Source organism: Pleurodeles waltl, chromosome 10, assembly GCF_031143425.1.
Source record: "Pleurodeles waltl isolate 20211129_DDA chromosome 10, aPleWal1.hap1.20221129, whole genome shotgun sequence".
Lineage (NCBI taxonomy): Eukaryota > Metazoa > Chordata > Amphibia > Caudata > Salamandridae > Pleurodeles > Pleurodeles waltl.
The window spans coordinates 302,888,104-302,909,872 of NC_090449.1; positions in this window are offsets into that span (position 1 = coordinate 302,888,104).

Consider the following 21,769-nt stretch of genomic DNA (forward strand, 5'->3'; position numbering starts at 1 on the left):
GTCATCTGAGGTCCCTCTTCGCCTTTACTGGCCTTCACTTTGGCCATACTAGTGGTCTGGTGCACTGCTGTTTGCTCACCCAAAGAAAGGAAAAGTAGCATACTGCGTATTCTTGTGCACGTCAATGCAACCTAGCATTACTGCAGCTAGGTGGTTCCTGGCATGAGTCCCTTACATCCTCTCAGTTCCGGGCATGGCCCTCAAACTCACAACAAGTTTCACTACTATTTTGTGAGCCTCAGCATCTTCCCTGTGTCCTGATACAGCCCAGTGTTCAAGGATTGCAAAAGACCTAGGTAAGGAGCCCTGAGAGTTTTCTGGGTAATTAGTATTATTCGTTCAAAAGTGTTTATTTCAGCTACCTGTGTCTGTTTTTACTGTGGACTCTCTGTGTTTCAGGCAACCTGGCCTCTTTTAAAGTGGTGTTTTTTTTTATTTGTTTTTGCCGTGACTGTGTGAACTGCCTTGCTAGTGTGTGGCATGTAACCCCCCCCCCCTTTTTTCTTCTAAGTAAAAAGGCTACATACATCTTGCAGAGTGTGTTTTTAGGAGACTGTTTTAATCTGTTTCTGTGATTTAAATAGTGTTTAAAAACTGTCTGCCACCCGTTTTTTGCCTTTAAAAAAGCCCGATTTCAGAGTGCGCACCCAGCAGTATTCCAGGGTTTTGTTTTGAATTGAGCAGCAGTTGCCTTTCCCCCTGCCCACAGGGACTGGACTTAGCTGATTGGCTCTCTGAGTCCCTGTTGCACCTGAGCCCCGCCCCCCCCACACCTGCTCTGGCCCCTTAAGTTTGTGGAGGGAAGCCCAAGACAGCCACTTCCATTTTGTGAGCCTCAGCATCTTCCCTGTGTCTTGATACAGCCCAGGGTAAGGAGCCCTGAAATGGCATGTAACCCCCCCCCCCTTTTTTCTTCTAAGTAAAAAGGCTACATACATCTTGCAGAGTGTGTTTTTAGGAGACTGTTTTAATCTGTTTCTGTGATTTAAATAGTGTTTAAAAACTGTCTGCCCCACTGTTTTTTGCCTTTAAAAAAGCCCGATTTCAGAGTGCGCGCCTAGCAGTGTTCCAGTGTTTGTTTTTTAAACAATCTCTCCCTTACCTGGAAAGTAGACTGTGCTCACTTGGAAGTGTGGATTCAGCCTGTCTGTATCCAAGGAGATTCTGAATAGAGCAGCAGCTGTCTTTCCTCCTGCCCACAGGGACTGGACTTAGCTGATTGGCTCTCTGAGTCCCTGTTGCACCTGAGCCCCACCCCCCCACCTGCTCTGGCCCCTTAAGTTTGTGGAGGGAAGCCCACGACAGCCACCTCTATTTTGTGAGCCTCAGCATCTTCCCTGTGTCCTGATACAGCCCAGTGTTCAAGGATTGCAAAAGACCTAGGTAAGGAGTCTTGGGATTTTTCTGGGTAAATAGTATTATTTGTTGAAAAGTGTTTATTTCAGCTACCTGTGTCTGTTTTACAGTAGACTCTCTGTGTTTCAGGCAGCCTGGCCTCTTTTAAAGTGGTGTTTTTTTAAAATGTGTTTTTGCCGTGACTGTGTGAATTGACTTGTCAGTTTGTGGCACACAAACTCCCACCCCCTTTTTTCTTCTAAGTAAAAAGGCTACATACATCTTGCAGAGTGTGTTTTTAGGAGACTGTTTTAATCTGTTTCTGTGATTTAAACTGTGTTTAAAAACTGTCTACCCCCCTGTTTTTTGCCTTTAAAAAATCTCGATTTCAGAGTGCGCGCCCAGCAATATTCCAGTGTTTGTTTTTTAAACAATCTCTCCCTTACCTGGAAAGTAGACTCTGCTAGCTTGGAAGTGTGGATTCAGCCTGTCTGTATCCAAGGAGATTCTGAATAGAGCAGCAGCTGGCTTTCCCCCTGCCCACAGGAACTGGACTTAGCTGATTGGCTCTCTGAGTCCCTGTTGCACTGAGCCCCGCCCCCCCCACACCTGCTCTGGCCCCTTAAGTTTGTGGAGGGAAGCCCAAGGCAGGCACCTCCATTTTGTGAGCCTCAGCATCTTCCCTGTGTCCTGATACAGCCCAGTGCTCAAGGATTGCAAAAGACATCGGAAAGGAGTCTTGGGATTTTTCTGGGTAAATAGTACTATTTGTTCAAAAGTGTTTATTTCAGCTACCTGTGTCTGTTTTACTGTGGACTCTCTGTGTTTCAGGCAGCCTGGCCTCTTTCAAAGTGGTGTTTTTTTTTTAATTAGTTGTTGCCGTGACTGTGTGAATTTCCTTGCTAGTTTGTGGCATATAAACCCCCACCCCTTCTTTCTTCTAAGTAAAAAGGCTACATACATCTTGCACAGTGTTTTTTCAGGAGACTGTTTTAATCTGTTTCTGTGATTTAAATTGTGTTTAAAAACTGTTTTCCCCCCTGTTTATTGCCTTAAAAAAAGCCCGATTTCAGAGTGCGCGCCCAGCATTATTCCAGTGTTTCTTTTTTAAACAAGCTCTCCCTTACCTGAAAAGTAGACTCTGCTAGCTTGGAAGTGTGGATTCAGCCTGTCTGTATCCAAGGATATTTTGAATAGAGCAGCAGCTGCCTTTCCCCCTGCCCACAGGGACTGGACTTAACTGATTGGCTCTCTGAGTCCCTGTTGCACCTGAGCCCCGCACCCCCACACCTGCTCTGGCCCCTTACATTTGTGGTGGGAAGCCCAAGACAGCCACCTCCATTTTGTGAGCCTCAGCATTTTCCCTGTGTCCTGATACAGCCCAGTGTTCAAGGATTGCAAAAGACCTAGGTAATGAGCCCTGCGATTTTTCAGAGTAAATAGTATTATTTCTTCTTAAAAGTGTTTATTTCAGCTACCTGTGTCTGTTTTACTGTGTACTCTCTGTGTTTCAGGAAGCCTCGCATCTTTTAAAGTGGTATTTTTTTAAATTCGTTCTTGCCGTGACTGTGTGAATTGCCTTGCTAGTTTGTGGCAGATAAACCCGCCCCCCTTTTCTCCTCTAAGTAAAAAGGCTACATACATCTTGCAGAGTGTGTTTTTAGGAGACTGTTTTAATCTGTGTCTGTGATTTAAATTGTGTTTAAAAATTGTATGTCCCCCCGTTTTTTGCCTTTAAAAAAGGCCGATTTCAGAGTGCGCACCCAGCAGTATTCCAGTGTTTGTTTTTTAAACAATCTCTCCCTTACCTGGAAAGTAGACTTTGCTAGCTTGGAAGTGTGGATTCAGTCTGTCTGTATCCAAGGAGATTCTGAACAGAGCAGCAGCTGCCTTTCCCCCTACCCACAGGGACTGGAGTTAGCTGATTGGCTCTCCAAGTCCCTGTTGCACCTGAGCCCCGCCCCCCTACACCTGCTCTGGCCCCTTAAGTTTGGTGAGGAAAGCCCAAGACAGCCACCTCCATTTTGTGAGCCTCAGCAACTTCCCTGTTTCCCCTGTGTTCTGATACAGCCCATTTGTTCAAGGATTGCAAAAGACCTAGGCAAGGAGCCCTGAGATTTTTCTGGGTAAATAGTATTATTTGTTGAAAAGTGTTTATTTCAGCTACCTGTGTCTGTTTTACTGTGGACTCTCTGTGTTTCATGCAGCCTGGCCTCTTTTAAAGTGGTATTTTTTTTTTATTCGTTTTTGCTGTGACTGTGGGATTTGCCTTGCTAGTTTGTGGCACACAAACCCCCCCACCTTTTTTCTTCTAAGTAAAAAGGCTACATCAATCTTGCAGAGTGTGTTTTTAGGAGACTGTTTTAATCTGTTTCTGTGATTTAAATTGTGTTTAAAAACTGTCTGCCCCCTGTTTTTTGCCATTAAAAAAGCCTGATTTCAGAGTGCACACCCAGCAGTATTCCAGTGATTACTTTATAAACAATCTCTCATTACCTGGAAAGTAGACTCTGCTAGCTCAGAAGTGTGGATTTAGCCTGTCTGTGTCCAAGGAGATTATGAATAGAGCAGAAGCTGCCTTTCCCCCTGCCCACAGGGACTGGAGTTAGCTGATTGGCTCTCTGAGTCCCTGTTGCACCTGAGCCCTGCCCCCGCATACCTGCTCTGGCCCCTTAAGTTTGTGGAGGGAAGCCCAAGACAGCCACCTCCATTTTGTGAGCCTCAGCATCTTCCCTGTGTCCTGATACAGCCCAGTATTCAAGGATTGCAAAAGACGTAGGTAAGGAGCCCTGAGATTTTTCTGGGTAAATAGTATTATTTGTTCAAAAATGTTTATTTCAGTTACCTGTGTCTGTTTTACTGTGGACTCTCTGTGTTTCAGGCAGCCTGGCCTCTTTTAAAGTGGTGCGTTTTTTAAATTAGTTTTTGCTGTGGCTCTGTGATGTGCCTTGCTAGTTTGTGGCACATAAACCCCCACCCCCTTTTTTCTTCTAAGTAAAAAGGCTACATACATCTTGCAGAGTGTGTTTTTATGAGACTATTTTAATCTGTTTCTGTCATTTAAATTGTGTTTAAAAACTGTCTGCCCCCCTGTTTTTTGCCTGTAAAAATGCCCGATTTCAGAGTACGCGCCCAGCAGTATTCCAGTGTTTGTTTTTTAAACAATCTCTCCCTTACCTGGAAAGTAGACTCTGCTAGCTTGGAAGTGTGAATTCAGCCTGTCTGTATCCAAGGAGATTCTGAATAGAGCAGCAGCTGCCTTTCCCCCAGCCCACAGGGACTGGACTTAGCTGATTGACTCTCTGAGTCCCTATTGCACCTGAGCCCCGTCCCCCACACCTGCTCTGGCCCCTTAATTTTGTAGAGGGAAGCCCAAGACAGTCAACTCCGTTTTGTGAGCCTCAGCATCTTCCCTGTGTCCTGATACAGCCCAGTATTCAAGGATTGCAAAAGACGTAGGTAAGGAGCCCTGAGATTTTTCTGGGTAAATAGTATTATTTGTTCAAAAGTGTATATTTCAGCTACCTGTGTCTGTTTTACTGTGGACTCTCTGTGTTTCAGGCAGCCTAGCCTCTTTTAAAGTGGTGTTTTTTTTTTATTTGTTTTTGCCGCAACTGTGTGAATTGCCTTGCTAGTTTGTGGCACATAACCCCCCCCTTTCATCTTCTAAGTAAAAAGGCTATATACATCTTGCAGAGTGTGTTTTTAGGAGACCGTTTTAATCTGTTTCTGTGATTTTAAATTGTGTTTAAAAATTGAATGCCCCCCTGTTTTTTTGCCTTTAAAAAAGCCCGATTTCAGTGTGCACGCCCAGCAGTATTCCAGTGTTTGTTTTTTAAACAATCTCTCCCTTACCTGGAAAGTAGACTCTGCTAGCTTGGAAGTGTGTATTAAGCCTGTCTGTATCCAAGGAGATTCTGAATAGAGCAGCAGCAGCCTTTCCCCCAGCCCACAGGGACTGGACTTAGCTGATTGGCTCTCTGAGTCCCTGTTGCACCTGAGCCCCGTCCCCCACACCTGCTCTGACCCCTTACGTTTGTGGAGGGAAGCCCAAGACAGCCACCTCCATTTTGTGAGCCTCAGCATCTTCCCTGTGTCCTGATACAACCCAGTGTTCAAGGATTGCAAAAGACCTAGGTAAGGAGCCATGAGATTTTTCTGGGTAAATAATATTATTTGTTCAAAAGTGTTTATTTCAGCTACCTTTGTCTGTTTTACTGTGGACTCTCTGTGTTTCAGGCAGCCTGGCCTCATTTAAAGTGGTGTTTTTTTCAAATTAGTTTTTGCTGTGACTCTATGAATTGCCTTGTTAGTTTGTGGCGCATAATCCCCCCACCACCTTTTTACTTATAAGTAAAAAGGCTACATACATCTTGCAGAGTGTGTTTTTATGAGACTGTTTTAATCTGTTTCTGTGATTTAAATTGTGTTTAAAAACTGTCTGCCCCCCTGTTTTTTGCCTTTAAAAAAGCCCGATTTCAGAGTGCGCGCCCAGCAGTTTTCCAGTGTTTGTTTTTTAAACAATCTCTCCCTTACCTGGAAAGTAGGCTCTGCTAGCTTGGAAGTGTGAATTCAGCCTGTCTGTATCCAAGGAGATTCTGAATAGATCAGCAGCTGCCTTTCACCCAGCCCACAGGGACTGGACTTAGCTGATTGGCTCTCTGATTCCCTGTTGCACCTGAGCTCCCCCACACCTGCTCTGGCCCCTTAAGTTTGTGGAGGGACGAGCAAGACAGCCACCTCCATTTTGTAAGCCTCAGCATCTTCCCTGTGTCCTGATACAGCCCAGTGTTCAAGGATTGCAAAAGAACTAGGTAAGGAGCCCTGAAATTTTTCTGGGTAAATAGTATTATTTGTTCAAAAGTGTATACTTCAGATACCTGTGTCTGTTTTACTGTGTACTCTCTCTGTGTTTCAGGCAGCCTGGCCTCTTTTAAAGTGGTGTTTTTTTTTTATTTGTTTTGCCGGGACTGTGTGAATTGCCTTGCTAGTTTGTGGCACATAACCCCCCCTTTATTCTTCTAAGTAAAAAGGCTACATACATCTTGCAGAGTGTGTTTTTAGGAGATTGTTTTAATCTGTTTCTGTGATTTTCAATTGTGTTTAAAAACTGTCTGCTCCCCTGTTTTTTGCCTTTAAAAATGCCCGATTTCAGAGTGCACGCCCACCAGTGTTCCAATGTTTGTTTTTTAAACAATCTCTCCCTTACCTGGAAAGTAGACTCTGCTAGCTTGGAAGTATGTATGAAGTCTGTCTGTATCCAAGGAGATTCTGAATAGAGCAGCAGCTGCCTTTCCCCCAGCCCACAGGGACTGGACTTAGCTGATTGGCTCTCTGAGTCCCTGTTGCACCTAAGCCCCATCCTCCCACACCTGCTCTGGCTCCTTAAGTTTGTGGAGGGAAGCCCAAGGCAGGCACCTCCATTTTGTGAGCCTCAGCATCTTCCCTGTGTCCTGATACAGCCCAGTGCTCAAGGATTGCAAAAGACATCGGAAAGGAGTCTTGGGATTTTTCTGGGTAAATAGTACTATTTGTTCAAAAGTGTTTATTTCAGCTACCTGTGTCTGTTTTACTGTGGACTCTCTGTGTTTCAGGCAGCCTGGCCTCTTTCAAAGTGGTGTTTTTTTAAAATTAGTTGTTGCCGTGACTGTGTGAATTGCCTTGCTAGTTTGTGGCATATAAACCCCCACCCCTTCTTTCTTCTAAGTAAAAAGGCTACATACATCTTGCACAGTGTTTTTTCCGGAGACTGTTTTAATCTGTTTCTGTGATTTAAATTGTGTTTAAAAACTGTCTTCCCCCCTGTTTATTGCCTTAAAAAAAGCCCGATTTCAGAGTGCGCGCCCAGCATTATTCCAGTGTTTCTTTTTTAAACAAGCTCTCCCTTACCTGGAAAGTAGACTCTGCTAGCTTGGAAGTGTGGATTCAGCCTGTCTGTATCCAAGGATATTTTGAATAGAGCAGCAGCTGCCTTTCCCCCTGCCCACAGGGACTGGACTTAACTGATTGGCTCTCTGAGTCCCTGTTGCACCTGAGCCCCGCACCCCCACACCTGCTCTGGCCCCTTACATTTGTGGTGGGAAGCCCAAGACAGCCACCTCCATTTTGTGAGCCTCAGCATTTTCCCTGTGTCCTGATACAGCCCAGTGTTCAAGGATTGCAAAAGACCTAGGTAATGAGCCCTGCAATTTTTCAGAGTAAATAGTATTATTTCTTCTTAAAAGTGTTTATTTCAGCTACCTGTGTCTGTTTTACTGTGTACTCTCTGTGTTTCAGGCAGCCTGGCCTCTTTTAAAGTGGTGCGTTTTTTAAATTAGTTTTTGCTGTGGCTCTGTGATGTGCCTTGCTAGTTTGTGGCACATAAACCCCCACCCCCTTTTTTCTTCTAAGTAAAAAGGCTACATACATCTTGCAGAGTGTGTTTTTATGAGACTATTTTAATCTGTTTCTGTCATTTAAATTGTGTTTAAAAAATGTCTGCCCCCCTGTTTTTTGCCTGTAAAAATGCCCGATTTCAGAGTACGCGCCCAGCAGTATTCCAGTGTTTGTTTTTTAAACAATCTCTCCCTTACCTGGAAAGTAGACTCTGCTAGCTTGGAAGTGTGAATTCAGCCTGTCTGTATCCAAGGAGATTCTGAATAGAGCAGCAGCTGCCTTTCCCCCAGCCCACAGGGACTGGACTTAGCTGATTGACTCTCTGAGTCCCTATTGCACCTGAGCCCCGTCCCCCACACCTGCTCTGGCCCCTTAATTTTGTAGAGGGAAGCCCAAGACAGTCAACTCCGTTTTGTGAGCCTCAGCATCTTCCCTGTGTCCTGATACAGCCCAGTATTCAAGGATTGCAAAAGACGTAGGTAAGGAGCCCTGAGATTTTTCTGGGTAAATAGTATTATTTGTTCAAAAGTGTATATTTCAGCTACCTGTGTCTGTTTTACTGTGGACTCTCTGTGTTTCAGGCAGCCTGGCCTCTTTTAAAGTGGTGTTTTTTTTTTATTTGTTTTTGCCGCGACTGTGTGAATTGCCTTGCTAGTTTGTGGCACATAACCCCCCCCTTTCATCTTCTAAGTAAAAAGGCTATATACATCTTGCAGAGTGTGTTTTTAGGAGACCGTTTTAATCTGTTTCTGTGATTTTAAATTGTGTTTAAAAATTTAATGCCCCCCTGTTTTTTTGCCTTTAAAAAAGCCCGATTTCAGTGTGCGCGACCAGCAGTATTGCAGTGTTTGTTTTTTAAACAATCTCTCCCTTACCTGGAAAGTAGACTCTGCTAGCTTGGAAGTGTGTATTAAGCCTGTCTGTATCCAAGGAGATTCTGAATAGAGCAGCAGCAGCCTTTCCCCCAGCCCACAGGGACTGGACTTAGCTGATTGGCTCTCTGAGTCCCTGTTGCACCTGAGCCCCGTCCCCCACACCTGCTCTGACCCCTTACGTTTGTGGAGGGAAGCCCAAGACAGCCACCTCCATTTTGTGAGCCTCAGCATCTTCCCTGTATCCTGATACAACCCAGTGTTCAAGGATTGCAAAAGACCTAGGTAAGGAGCCATGAGATTTTTCTGGGTAAATAATATTATTTGTTCAAAAGTGTTTATTTCAGCTACCTTTGTCTGTTTTACTGTGGACTCTCTGTGTTTCAGGCAGCCTGGCCTCATTTAAAGTGGTGTTTTTTTCAAATTAGTTTTTGCTGTGACTCTATGAATTGCCTTGTTAGTTTGTGGCACATAATCCCCCCACCACCTTTTTACTTATAAGTAAAAAGGCTACATACATCTTGCAGAGTGTGTTTTTATGAGACTGTTTTAATCTGTTTCTGTGATTTAAATTGTGTTTAAAAACTGTCTGCCCCCCTGTTTTTTGCCTTTAAAAAAGCCCGATTTCAGAGTGCGCGCCCAGCAGTTTTCCAGTGTTTGTTTTTTAAACAATCTCTCCCTTACCTGGAAAGTAGACTTTGCTAGCTTGGAAGTGTGGATTCAGTCTGTCTGTATCCAAGGAGATTCTAAACAGAGCAGCAGCTGCCTTTCCCCCTACCCACAGGGACTGGAGTTAGCTGATTGGCTCTCCAAGTCCCTGTTGCACCTGAGCCCCGCCCCCCTACACCTGCTCTGGCCCCTTAAGTTTGGTGAGGAAAGCCCAAGACAGGCACCTCCATTTTGTGAGCCTCAGCATCTTCCCTGTGTCCTGATACAGCCCAGTGTTCAAGGATTGCAAAAGACCTAGGTAATGAGCCCTGCGATTTTTCAGAGTAAATAGTATTATTTCTTCTTAAAAGTGTTTATTTCAGCTACCTGTGTCTGTTTTACTCTGGACTCTCTGTGTTTCAGGCAGCCTGGCATCTTTTAAAGTGGTGTTTTTTTAAATTAGTTTTTGCCATGATTGTGTGAATTGCCTTGCTAGTTTGTGGCACATAGCCCCCCCCTTTTTCTTCTAAGTAAAAAGGCTACATATATCTTGAAGAGTGTGTTTTTAGGAGACTGTATTAATCTGATTCTGTGATTTAATTTGTGTTTACAAACTGTATGCTACCCTGTTTTTTGCCTTTAAAAAGCCCGATTTCAGAGTGCGCACCCAGCTGTATTCCAGTGTTTTTTTTTTTAAACAATCTCTCCCTTACCTGGAAAGTATACTCTGGTAGCTTGGAAGTGTGGATTCAGCCTGTCTGTATCCAAGGAGACTCTGAATAGAGCAGCAGCTGCCTTTCCCCATGCCCACAGGGACTGGACTTAGCTGATTGGCTCTCTGAGTCCCTGTTGTACCTCAGTCCCATACCCCCAGAACACCTGCTCTGGCCCCTTAAGTTTGTGGAGGAAAGCCCAAGACAGCCACCTCCATTTTGTGAGCCTCAGCAACTTCCCTGTTTCCCCTGTGTTCTGATACAGCCCAGTGTTCAAGGATTGCAAAAGACCTAGGCAAGGAGCCCTGAGATTTTTCTGGGTAAATAGTATTATTTGTTGAAAAGTGTTTATTTCAGCTACCTGTGTCTGTTTTACTGTGGACTCTCTGTGTTTCATGCAGCCTGGCCTCTTTTAAAGTGGTATTTTTTTTTATTCGTTTTTGCTGTGACTGTGGGATTTGCCTTGCTAGTTTGTGGCACACAAACCCCCCCACCTTTTTTCTTCTAAGTAAAAAGGCTACATCAATCTTGCAGAGTGTGTTTTTAGGAGACTGTTTTAATCTGTTTCTGTGATTTAAATTGTGTTTAAAAACTGTCTGCCCCCTGGTTTTTGCCATTAAAAAAGCCTGATTTCAGAGTGCGCACCCAGCAGTATTCCAGTGTTTACTTTATAAACAATCTCTCATTACCTGGAAAGTAGACTCTGCTAGCTCAGAAGTGTGGATTTAGCCTGTCTGTGTCCAAGGAGATTATGAATAGAGCAGAAGCTGCCTTTCCCCCTGCCCACAGGGACTGGAGTTAGCTGATTGGCTCTCTGAGTCCCTGTTGCACCTGAGCCCTGCCCCCGCATACCTGCTCTGGCCCCTTAAGTTTGTGGAGGGAAGCCCAAGACAGCCACCTCCATTTTGTGAGCCTCAGCATCTTCCCTGTGTCCTGATACAGCCCAGTATTCAAGGATTGCAAAAGACGCAGGTAAGGAGCCCTGAGATTTTTCTGGGTAAATAGTATTATTTGTTCAAAAATGTTTATTTCAGCTACCTGTGTCTGTTTTACTGTGGACTCTCTGTGTTTCAGGCAGCCTGGCCTCTTTTAAAGTGGTGCGTTTTTTAAATTAGTTTTTGCTGTGGCTCTGTGATGTGCCTTGCTAGTTTGTGGCACATAAACCCCCACCCCCTTTTTTCTTCTAAGTAAAAAGGCTACATACATCTTGCAGAGTGTGTTTTTATGAGACTATTTTAATCTGTTTCTGTCATTTAAATTGTGTTTAAAAACTGTCTGCCCCCCTGTTTTATGCCTGTAAAAATGCCCGATTTCAGAGTACGCGCCCAGCAGTATTCCAGTGTTTGTTTTTTAAACAATCTCTCCCTTACCTGGAAAGTAGACTCTGCTAGCTTGGAAGTGTGAATTCAGCCTGTCTGTATCCAAGGAGATTCTGAATAGAGCAGCAGCTGCCTTTCCCCCAGCCCACGGGGACTGGACTTAGCTGATTGACTCTCTGAGTCCCTATTGCACCTGAGCCCCGTCCCCCACACCTGCTCTGGCCCCTTAATTTTGTAGAGGGAAGCCCAAGACAGTCATCTCCGTTTTGTGAGCCTCAGCATTTTCCCTGTGTCCTGATACAGCCCAGTATTCAAGGATTGCAAAAGACGTAGGTAAGGAGCCCTGAGGTTTTTCTGGGTAAATAGTATTATTTATTCAAAAGTGCATATTTCAGCTACCTGTGTCTGTTTTACTGTGGACTCTCTGTGTTTCAGGCAGCCTGGCCTCTTTTAAAGTGGTGTTTTTTTTTTATTTGTTTTTGCCGCAACTGTGTGAATTGCCTTGCTAGTTTGTGGCACATAACCCCCCCTTTCTTCTTTTAAGTAAAAAGGCTATATTCATCTTGCAGAGTGTGTTTTTAGGAGACTGTTTTAATCTGTTTGTGTGATTTTAAATTGTGTTTAAAAATTGAATGCCCCCCTGTTTTTTTGCCTTTAAAAAAGCCTGATTTCAGTGTGCGCGCCCAGCAGTATTCCAGTGTTTGTTTTTTAAACAATCTCTCCCTTACCTGGAAAGTAGACTCTGCTAGCTTGGAAGTGTGTATTAAGCCTGTCTGTATCCAAGGAGATTCTGAATAGAGCAGCAGCGGCCTTTCCCCCAGCCCACAGGGACTGGACTTAGCTGATTGGCTCTCTGAGTCCCTGTTGCACCTGAGCCCCGTCCCCCACACCTGCTCTGACCCCTTACGTTTGTGGAGGGAAGACCAAGACAGCCACCTCCATTTTGTGAGCCTCAGCATCTTCCCTGTGTCCTGATACAACCCAGTGTTCCAGGATTGCAAAAGACCTAGGTAAGGAGCTGTGAGATTTTTCTGGGAAAATAATATTATTTGTTCAAAAGTGTTTATTTCAGCTACCTTTGTCTGTTTTACTGTGGACTCTCTGTGTTTCAGGCAGCCTGGCCTCATTTAAAGTGGTGTTTTTTTCAAATTAGTTTTTGCTGTGACTCTATGAATTGCCTTGTTAGTTTGTGGCACATAATCCCCCCACCACCTTTTTACTTATAAGTAAAATGGCTACATACATCTTGCAGAGTGTGTTTTTATGAGACTGTTTTAATCTGTTTCTGTGATTTAAATTGTGTTTAAAAACTGTCTGCCCCCCTGTTTTTTGCCTTTAAAAAAGCCCGATTTCAGAGTGCGCGCCCAGCAGTTTTCCAGTGTTTGTTTTTTAAACAATCTCTCCCTTACCTGGAAAGTAGACTCTGCTAGCTTGGAAGTGTGAATTCAGCCTGTCTGTATCCAAGGAGATTCTGAATAGATCAGCAGCTGCCTTTCACCCAGCCCACAGGGACTGGACTTAGCTGATTGGCTCTCTGAGTCCCTGTTGCACCTGAGCTCCCCCACACCTGCTCTGGCCCCTTAAGTTTGTGGAGGGATGAGCAAGACAGCCACCTCCATTTTGTAAGCCTCAGCATCTTCCCTGTGTCCTGATACAGCCCAGTGTTCAAGGATTGCAAAAGAACTAGGTAAGGAGCCCTGAAATGTTTCTGGGTAAATAGTATTATTTGTTCAAAAGTGTATACTTCAGATACCTGTGTCTGTTTTACTGTGGACTCTCTCTGTGTTTCAGGCAGCCTGGCCGCTTTTAAAGTGGTGTTTTTTTTTTATTTGTTTTGCCAGGACTGTGTGAATTGCCTTGCTAGTTTCTGGCACATAACCCCCCCTTTATTCTTCTAAGTAAAAAGGCTACATACATCTTGCAGAGTGTGTTTTTAGGAGATTGTTTTAATCTGTTTCTGTGATTTTCAATTGTGTTGAAAAACTGTCTGCTCCCCTGTTTTTTGCCTTTAAAAATGCCCGATTTCAGAGTGCACACCCACCAGTGTTCCAATGTTTGTTTTTTAAACAATCTCTCCCTTACCTGGAAAGTAGACTCTGCTAGCTTGGAAGTATGTATGAAGTCTGCCTGTATCCAAGGAGATTCTGAATAGAGCAGCAGCTGCCTTTCCCCCAGCCCACAGGGACTGGACTTAGCTGATTGGCTCTCTGAGTCCCTGTTGCACCTAAGCCCCATCCTCCCACACCTGCTCTGGCTCCTTAAGTTTGTGGAGGGAAGCCCAAGGCAGGCACCTCCATTTTGTGAGCCTCAGCATCTTCCCTATGTGTTGATACAGCCCAGTGTTGAAGGATTGCAAGAGACGTAGGTAAGGAGCCCTGAGTTTTTTCTGGGTAAATAGTATTATTTGTTCAAAAGTATTTATTTCAGCTACCTGTGTCTGTTTTACTGTGGACTCTCTGTGTTTCAGGCAGCCTGGCTTCTTTTAAAGTGGTGTTTTTTTTATTTGTTTTTGCTGCGACTGTGTGAATTGCCTTGCTAGCTTGTGGCACATAACCCCCCCCCCTTTTCTCTTCTAAGTAAAAGGGTTACATACATCTTGCAGAGTGTGTTTTTAGGACATTGTTTTAATCTGTTTCTGTGATTTAAATTGTGTTTAAAAACTGTCTGCCCCCCTGTTTTTTGCCTTTAAAAATGCCCGATTTCAGAGTGCTCGCCCAGCAGTGTTCCAGTATTTGTTTTTTAAACAATCTCTCCCTTACTTGGAAGGTAGACTCTGCTAGCTTAGAAGTGTGTATTAAGCCTGTGTGTATCCAAGGAGATTCTGAATACAGCAGCAGCTGCCTTTCCCCCTGCCCACAGAGACTGGACTTAGATGATTGGCTCTCTGAGTCCCTGTTGCACCTGAGCTCCGTCCCCCACACATGCTCTGGCCCCTTAAGTTTGTGGAGGGAAGCCCAAGACAGCCACCTCCATTTTGTGAGCCTCAGCATCTTCCCTGTGTCCTGATACAGCCCAGTGTTCAAGGATTGCAAAGACCCAGGTAAGGAGACCTGAGATTTTTCTGGGTTAATAGTATGATTTGTTCAAAAGTGTTTACTTCAGCTACCTGTGTCTGTTTTACTGTGGACTCTCTGTGTTTCAGGCAGCCTGGCCTCTTTTAAAGTGGTGCTTTTTTAAAATTCGTTTTTGTCGTGACTGTGTGAATTGCCTTGCTGGTTTGTGGCACATAGCCCCCTCCCCTTTTCTCTTCTAAGTAAAAAGGCTACATACGTCTTGCAGAGTGTGTTTTCAGGAGATTGTTTTAACCTGTTTCTGTGATTTAAGTTGTGTTTAAAAACTGTCTGCCCCCCTGTTTTTTGCCTTTAAAAATGCCCGATTTCAGAGTGCGCGCCCAGCAGTGTTCCAGTGTTTGTTTTTTAAACAATCTCTCCCTTACCTGGAAAGTAGACTCTGCTAGCTTGGAAGTGTGGATTGAGCCTGTCTCTATCCAAGGAGATTCTGAATAAAGCAACAGCTGCCTTTCGCCCTGCCCACAGGGACTGAACTTAGCTGATTGGCTCTCTGAGTCCCTGTTGCTCCTGAGCCTCGTCCCCCACACCTGCTCTCGCCCCTTAAGTTTGTGGAGGGAAGCCCAAGACAGCCACCCCCATTTTGTGAGCCTCAGCATCTTCCCTGTTTCCTGATACAGCCCAGTGTTCAAGAATTGCAAAAGACGTAGGTAAGGAGTCCTGAGATTTTTCTGGGTAAATAGTATTATTTGTTCAAAAGTAATTATTCCAGCTACCTGTGTCTGTTTTACTTTGGACTCTCTGTGTTTCAGGCAGCCTGGCCTCTTTCAAAGTGGTGTTTTTTTAAAATTTGTTTTTGCCGTGACTCTATGAATTGCCTTGCTAATTTGTGGCCATAAAACCCCCACCGCCTTTTTTCTTCTAAGTAAAAAGGCTACATACATCTTGTAGAGTGTGTTTTTATGAGACTGTTTTAATCTGTTTCTGTGATTTAAAGTGTGTTTAAAAACTGTCTGCCCCCCTGTTTTTTGCCTTTAAAAATGCCCGATTTCATGTGCGCGCCCAGCAGTGTTCCAGTGTTTGTTTTTTAAACAACATCTCCCTTACCTGGAAAGTAGACTCTGCTAGCTTGGAAGTGTGAATTCAGCCTGTCTGTATCCAAGGAGATTCTGAATAGAGCAGCAGCTGCCTTTCCCCCAGCCCACAAGGACTGGACTTAGCTGATTGGCTCTCTGAGTCCCTGTTGCACCCGAGCGCCGCCCCCCACACCTGCTCTGGCCCCTTAAATTTGTGGAGGGAAGCCCACAACAGCCACCTCCATTTTGTGAGCCTCAGCATCTTCCCTGTGTCCTGATACAGCCCAGTGTTGAAAGAATTGCAAAAGACCTAGATAAGGAGCCGCGGGATTTTTCTGTGTAAATAGTATTATTTGTTCAAAAGTGTTTATTTAAGCTACCTGTGTCTGTTTTACTGTGGACTTTCTGTGTTTCAGGCAGTCTGGCCTCTTTTAAAGTGGTGCTTTTTAAAAATTTGTTTTTGCCGTGACTGTGTGAATTGCCTTGCTAGTTTGTGGCACATCACACCCTCCCCTTTTCTCTTCTAAGTAAAAAGGCTACATACATCTTGCAGAGTGTGTTTTTAGAGGATTGTTTTAATCTGTTTCTGTGATTTAAATTGTGTTTAAAAACTGTCTGCTCCCCTGTTTTTTGCCTTTAAAAATGCCCGATTTCAGAGTGCGCGCTCACCAGTGTTCCAATGTTTGTTTTTTAAACAATCTCTCCCTTACCTGGAAAGTAGACTCTGCTAGCTTGGAAGTATGTATGAAGCCTGTCTGTATCCAAGGAGATTCTGAATTGAGCAGCAGCTGCCTTTCCCCCAGCCCACAGGGACTGGACTTAGCTGATTGGCTCTCTGAGTCCCTGTTGCACCTAAGCCCCGCCCTCCCACACCTGCTCTGGCCCCTTAAGTTTGTGGAGGGAAGCCCAAGACAGCCACCTCCATTTTGTGAGCCTCAGCATCTTCCCTGTGTGCTGATACAGCCCAGTGTTCAAGGATTGCAAAAGACCTCGGTAAGGAGCCCTGAGATGCTTCTGGGTAAATAGTATTATTTGTTCAAAAGAGTTTATTTCAGCTGCCTCTGTATGTTTTACTGTGGACTCTCTGTGTTTCAGGGAGCCTGGCCTCTTTTCAAGTGGTGTTTTTTAAAAATGTGTTTTTGCCGTGACTGTGTGAATTGCCTTGCTAGTTTGTGGCACATCACACCCTCCCCTTTTCTCTTCTAAGTAAAAAGGCTACATACGTCTTGCAGAGTGTGTTTTCAGGAGATTGTTTTAATCTGTTTCTGTGATTTAAATTGTGTTTAAAAACTGTCTGCCCCCCTGTTTTTTGCCTTTAAAAATGCCCGATGTCAGAGTGCGCGCCCAGCAGTTTTCCAGTGTTTGTTTTTTAAACAATCTCTCCCTTACCTGGAAAGTAGACTCTGCTAGATTGGAAGTGTGTATTAAGCCTGTCTGTATCCAAGGAGATTCTGAATAGAGCAGCAGCTGCCTTTCCCCCAGCCCACAGGGACTGGACTTAGCTGATTGGCTCTCTGAGTCCCTGTTGCACCTGAGCCCCGCCCCCCACACCTGCTCTGGCCCCTTAAGTTTGTGGAGGGAAGCCTATAACAGCCACCTCCATATTGCGAGCCTCAGCATCTTCCCTATGTCCTGATACAGCCCAGTGTTCAAGGATTGCAAAAGACCTAGGTAAGGAGCCCTGAGATTTTTCTGGGTAAATAGTATTATTTGTTGAAAAGTATTTATTTCAGCTACCTGTGTCTGTTTTACTGTGGACTCTCTGTGTTTCAGGCAGCCTGGCCTCTTTTAAAGTGGTATTTTTTTAAATGTGTTTCTGCTGCGACTGTGTGAATTGCCTTGCTAGTTTGTGGCACATAAACCTCCCCCCCTTTTTTCTTCAAAGTAAAAAGGCTACATACATCTTGCAGAGTGTGTTTTTAGGAGACCGTTTTAATCTGTTTCTGTGATTTAAATTGTGTTTAAAAACTGTATGCCCCTCTGTTTTTTGCCTTTAAGAAAGACTGATTTCAGAGTGCGCACCCAGCAGTATTCCAATGTTTGTTTTTTAAACAATCTCTCCCTTACCTGGAAAGTAGACTCTGCTAGCTTGGAAGTGTGGATTCAGCCTGTCTGCATCCAAGGAGATTCTGAATAAAGCAGCAACTGCCTTTCCTCCTGCCCAGAGGGACTGGACTTAGCCGATTTGCTCTCTGAGTCCCTGTTGCAACTGAGCCCCGCCCCCCACAACTGCTTTGCCCCTGAAGTTTGTGGAGGGAAGCCCACAACAGCCACCTCCATTTTGTGAGCCTCAGCATCTTCCCTGTGTCCTGATACAGCCCATTGTTCAAGGATTGCAAAAGACCTAGGTAAGGAGCCCTGGGATTTTTCTGGGTAAATAATATTTTTTGTTCACTAGTGTTAAATTCAGCTACCTGTGTCGGTTTTACTGTGGACTCTCTGTGTTTCAGACAGCCTGGCCTCTTTTAAAGTGGTGTTTTTTTTAAATGTGTTTTTGCTGTGACTGTGTGAATTGCCTTGCTAGTTTGTGGCACATAAACCTCCCTCCCCTTTTTTCTTCAAAGTAAAAAGGCTACATACATCTTGCAGAGTATGTTTTTAGGAGACTGTTTTAATCTGTTTCTGTGATTTAAATTGTGTTTAAAAATTGTCTGCCCCCTTGTTTTTTGCCTTTAAAAAAACACGATTTCAAAGTGCGCGCCCAACAGTATTCCAATATTTGATTTTTAAACAATCTCTCCCTTACCTGGAAAGTAGCCTCTGCTAGCTTGGAAGTGTGGATTCAGCCTGTCTGTATCCAAGGAGATTCTGAATAGAGCAGCAGCTGCCTTTCCCCCTGCCCACAGGGATTGAACATAGCTGATTGGCTCTCGGAGTCCCTGTTGCTCCTGAGCCTCGTCCCCCACACCTGCTCTGGCCCCTTAAGTTTGTGGAGGGAAGCCCAAGACAGCCACCTCCATTTTGGGAGCCTCAGCATCTTCCCTGTGTCCTGATACAGACCAGTGTTCAAGGATTGCAAAAGACCTAGGTAAGGAGCCATGAGATTTTTCTGGGTAAATAGTATTATTTCTTCACAAGTGTTTATTTCAGCTACCTGTGTCTGTTTTACTGTGGACTCTCTGTGTTTCATGCAGCCTGGCCTTTTTTAAAGTGGTGTTTTTTTTAAATTCGTTTTTGCTGTGAATGTGTGAATTGCCTTGCTAGTTTGTGGCACATAAACCCCCCCCCCCTTTTTTCTTCAAAGTAAAAAGGCTACATACATCTTGCAGAGTGTGTTTTTAGGAGTTTGTTTTAATCTCTTTCTGTGATTTAAATTGTGTTTAAAAATTGTCTGCCCCCTTGTTTTTTGCCTTTAAAAAAGCCCGATTTCAGAGTGCGCGCCCAGCAGTGTTCCAGTGTTTGTTTTTTAAACAATCTCTCATTTACCTGGAAAGTAGCCTCTGCTAGCTTGGAAGTGTGGATTCAGCCTGTCTGTATCCAAGGAGATTCTGAATAGAGCAGCAGCTGCCTTTCCCCCTGCCCACAGGGACTGGACTTAGCTGAATGGCTCTCTGAGTCCCTGTTGCATCTGAGCCCCGCCACCCCAGACCTGCTCTTGCCCCTTAAGTTTGTGGAGGGAAGCCTACAACAGCCACCTCCATTTTTTGAGCCTCAGCATCTTTCCTGTGTCCTGATACAGCCCAGTGTTCAAGGATTGCAAAAGACCTAGGTAAGGAGCTGTGAGATTTTTCTGGGTAAATGGTATTATTTTTTCAAAAGTGTTTATTTCAGCTACCATTCTCTGTTTTACTGTGGACTCTCTGTGTTTCAGGCAGCCTGGCCTCTTTTAAAGTGGTGTTTTTTTTAAATGTGTTTTTTCCGTGACTGTGTGCATTGCCTTGCTAGTTTGTGGCACATAAACCCCCCCCCCCCCTTTTTTTCTTCGAAGTAAAAAGGCTACATTCATCTTGCAGAGTATGTTTTTAGGAGACTGTTTTAATCTGTTACTGTGATTTAAATTGTGTTTAAAAATTGTCTGCCCCACTGTATTCTCCCTTTAAAAAAGACCGATTTTAGAGTGCGTGCCCAGCAGTATTCCAATGTTTGTTTTTTAAACAATCTCTGACTTACCTGGAAAGTTGCCTCTGCTAGCTTGGAACTGTGGATTCAGCCTGTCTGTATCCAAGGAGATTCTGAATATTACAGCAGCTGGCTTTCCCCATTTCCACAGGGACTGTTTTACTGTGGACTCTCGGTGTTTCAGGCAGCCTGGCCTCTTTTAAAGTGGTGTTTTTCTCAAATTCGTTTTTGCCGTGACTCTTTGAATTGCCTTGCTAGTTTGTGGCACATAAAAACCCCACCACCTTTTTACTTCTAAGTAAAAAGGCTACATACATCTTGCAGAGTGTGTTTTTATGAGACTGTTTTAATCTGTTTCTGTGAATTAAATTGTGTTTAAAAACTGTCTGCCACCCTGTTTTTTGGCTTTAAAAAAGCCCGATTTCAGAGTGCGTGCCCAGCAGTGTTCCAGTGTTTGTTTTTTAAACAATCTCTCCCTTATCTGGAAAGTAGACGCTGCTAGCTTGGAAGTGTGAATTCAGCCTGTCTGCATCCACAGAGATTCTGAATAGAGCAGCAGCTGCCTTTCCCCCAGCCCACAAGGACTGGACTTAGCTGATTGGCTCTCTGATTCCCTGTTGCACCTGAGCCCCCCCACACCTTCTCTGGCTCCTTTAGTTTGTGGAGGGACGAGCAAGACAGTCACCTCCATTTTGTGAGCCTCAGCGTCTTCCATGTGTCCTGATACAGCCCAGTGTTCAAGGATTGCAAAAGACCTAGGTAAGGAGCCCTGAGATTTTTCTGGGTAAATAGTATTATTTGTTCAAAAGTGTATATTTCAGCTATCTGTGTCTGTTTTACTGTGGACTCCTTGTGTTTCAGGCAGCCTGGCCTCTTTTAAAGTGTTTTTTTTTATTTGTTTTTGCTGCGACTGTGTGAATTGCCTTGCTAGTGTGTGGCACATAACCCCCCCTTTATTCTTCTAAGTAAAAAGGCTATATACATCTTGCAGAGTGTGTTTTTAGGAGACAGTTTTAATCTGTTTCTGTGATTTAAATTGTGTTTAAAAATTGCCTGCCCCCCGGTTTTTTGCCTTTAAAAAATCCCGATTTCAGAGCGCACGCCCAGCAGCATTCCAGTGTTTGTTTTTTAAACAATCTCTCCCTTACCTGGAAAGGAGACTCTGCAAGCTTGGAAGTGTGCATTCAGCCTGTCTGTATCCAAGGAGATTCTGAATAGAGCAGCAGCTGCCTTTTGCCCTGCCCACAGGGACTGAAATTAGCTGATTGGTTCTCTGAGTACTCGTTGCTCCTGAGCCTCATCCCCTCACACCTGGTCTGGTCCCTTAAGTTTGTGGAGGGAAGCCCAAGACAGCCACCTCCATTTTGGGAGCCTCAGCATCTTCCCTGTGTCCTGATACAGCCCAGTGTTCAAGGATTGCAAAAGACCTAGGTAAGGAGCCCTGAGATTTTTCTGGGTAAATAGTATTATTTGTTCAAAAGTGTATATTTCAGCTGCCTGTGTCTGTTTTACTGTGGACTCCTTGTGTTTCAGGCAGCCTGGCCTCTTTTAAAGTGTTTTTTTTTATTTGTTTTTGCTGCGACTGTGTGAATTGCCTTGCTAGTGTGTGGCACATAACCCCCCCTTTATTCTTCTAAGTAAAAAGGCTATATACATCTTGCAGAGTGTGTTTTTAGGAGACAGTTTTAATCTGTTTCTGTGATTTAAATTGTGTTTAAAAATTGCCTGCCCCCCGGTTTTTTGCCTTTAAAAAATCCCGATTTCAGAGCGCACGCCCATCAGCATTCCAGTGTTTGTTTTTTAAACAATCTCTCCCTTACCTGGAAAGGAGACTCTGCAAGCTTGGAAGTGTGCATTCAGCCTGTCTGTATCCAAGGAGATTCTGAATAGAGCAGCAGCTGCCTTTTGCCCTGCCCACAGGGACTGAAATTAGCTGATTGGTTCTCTGAGTACTCGTTGCTCCTGAGCCTCATCCCCTCACACCTGGTCTGGTCCCTTAAGTTTGTGGAGGGAAGCCCAAGACAGCCACCTCCATTTTGGGAGCCTCAGCATCTTCCCTGTGTCCTGATACAGCCCAGTGTTCAAGGATTGCAAAAGACCTAGGTAAGGAGCCCTGAGATTTTTCTGGGTAAATAGTATTATTTGTTCAAAAGTGTATATTTCAGCTGCCTGTGTCTGTTTTACTGTGGACTCCTTGTGTTTCAGGCAGCCTGGCCTCTTTTAAAGTGTTTTTTTTTTTATTTGTTTTTGCTGCGACTGTGTGAATTGCCTTGCTAGTGTGTGGCACATAACCCCCCCTTTATTCTTCTAAGTAAAAAGGCTATATACATCTTGCAGAGTGTGTTTTTAGGAGACAGTTTTAAT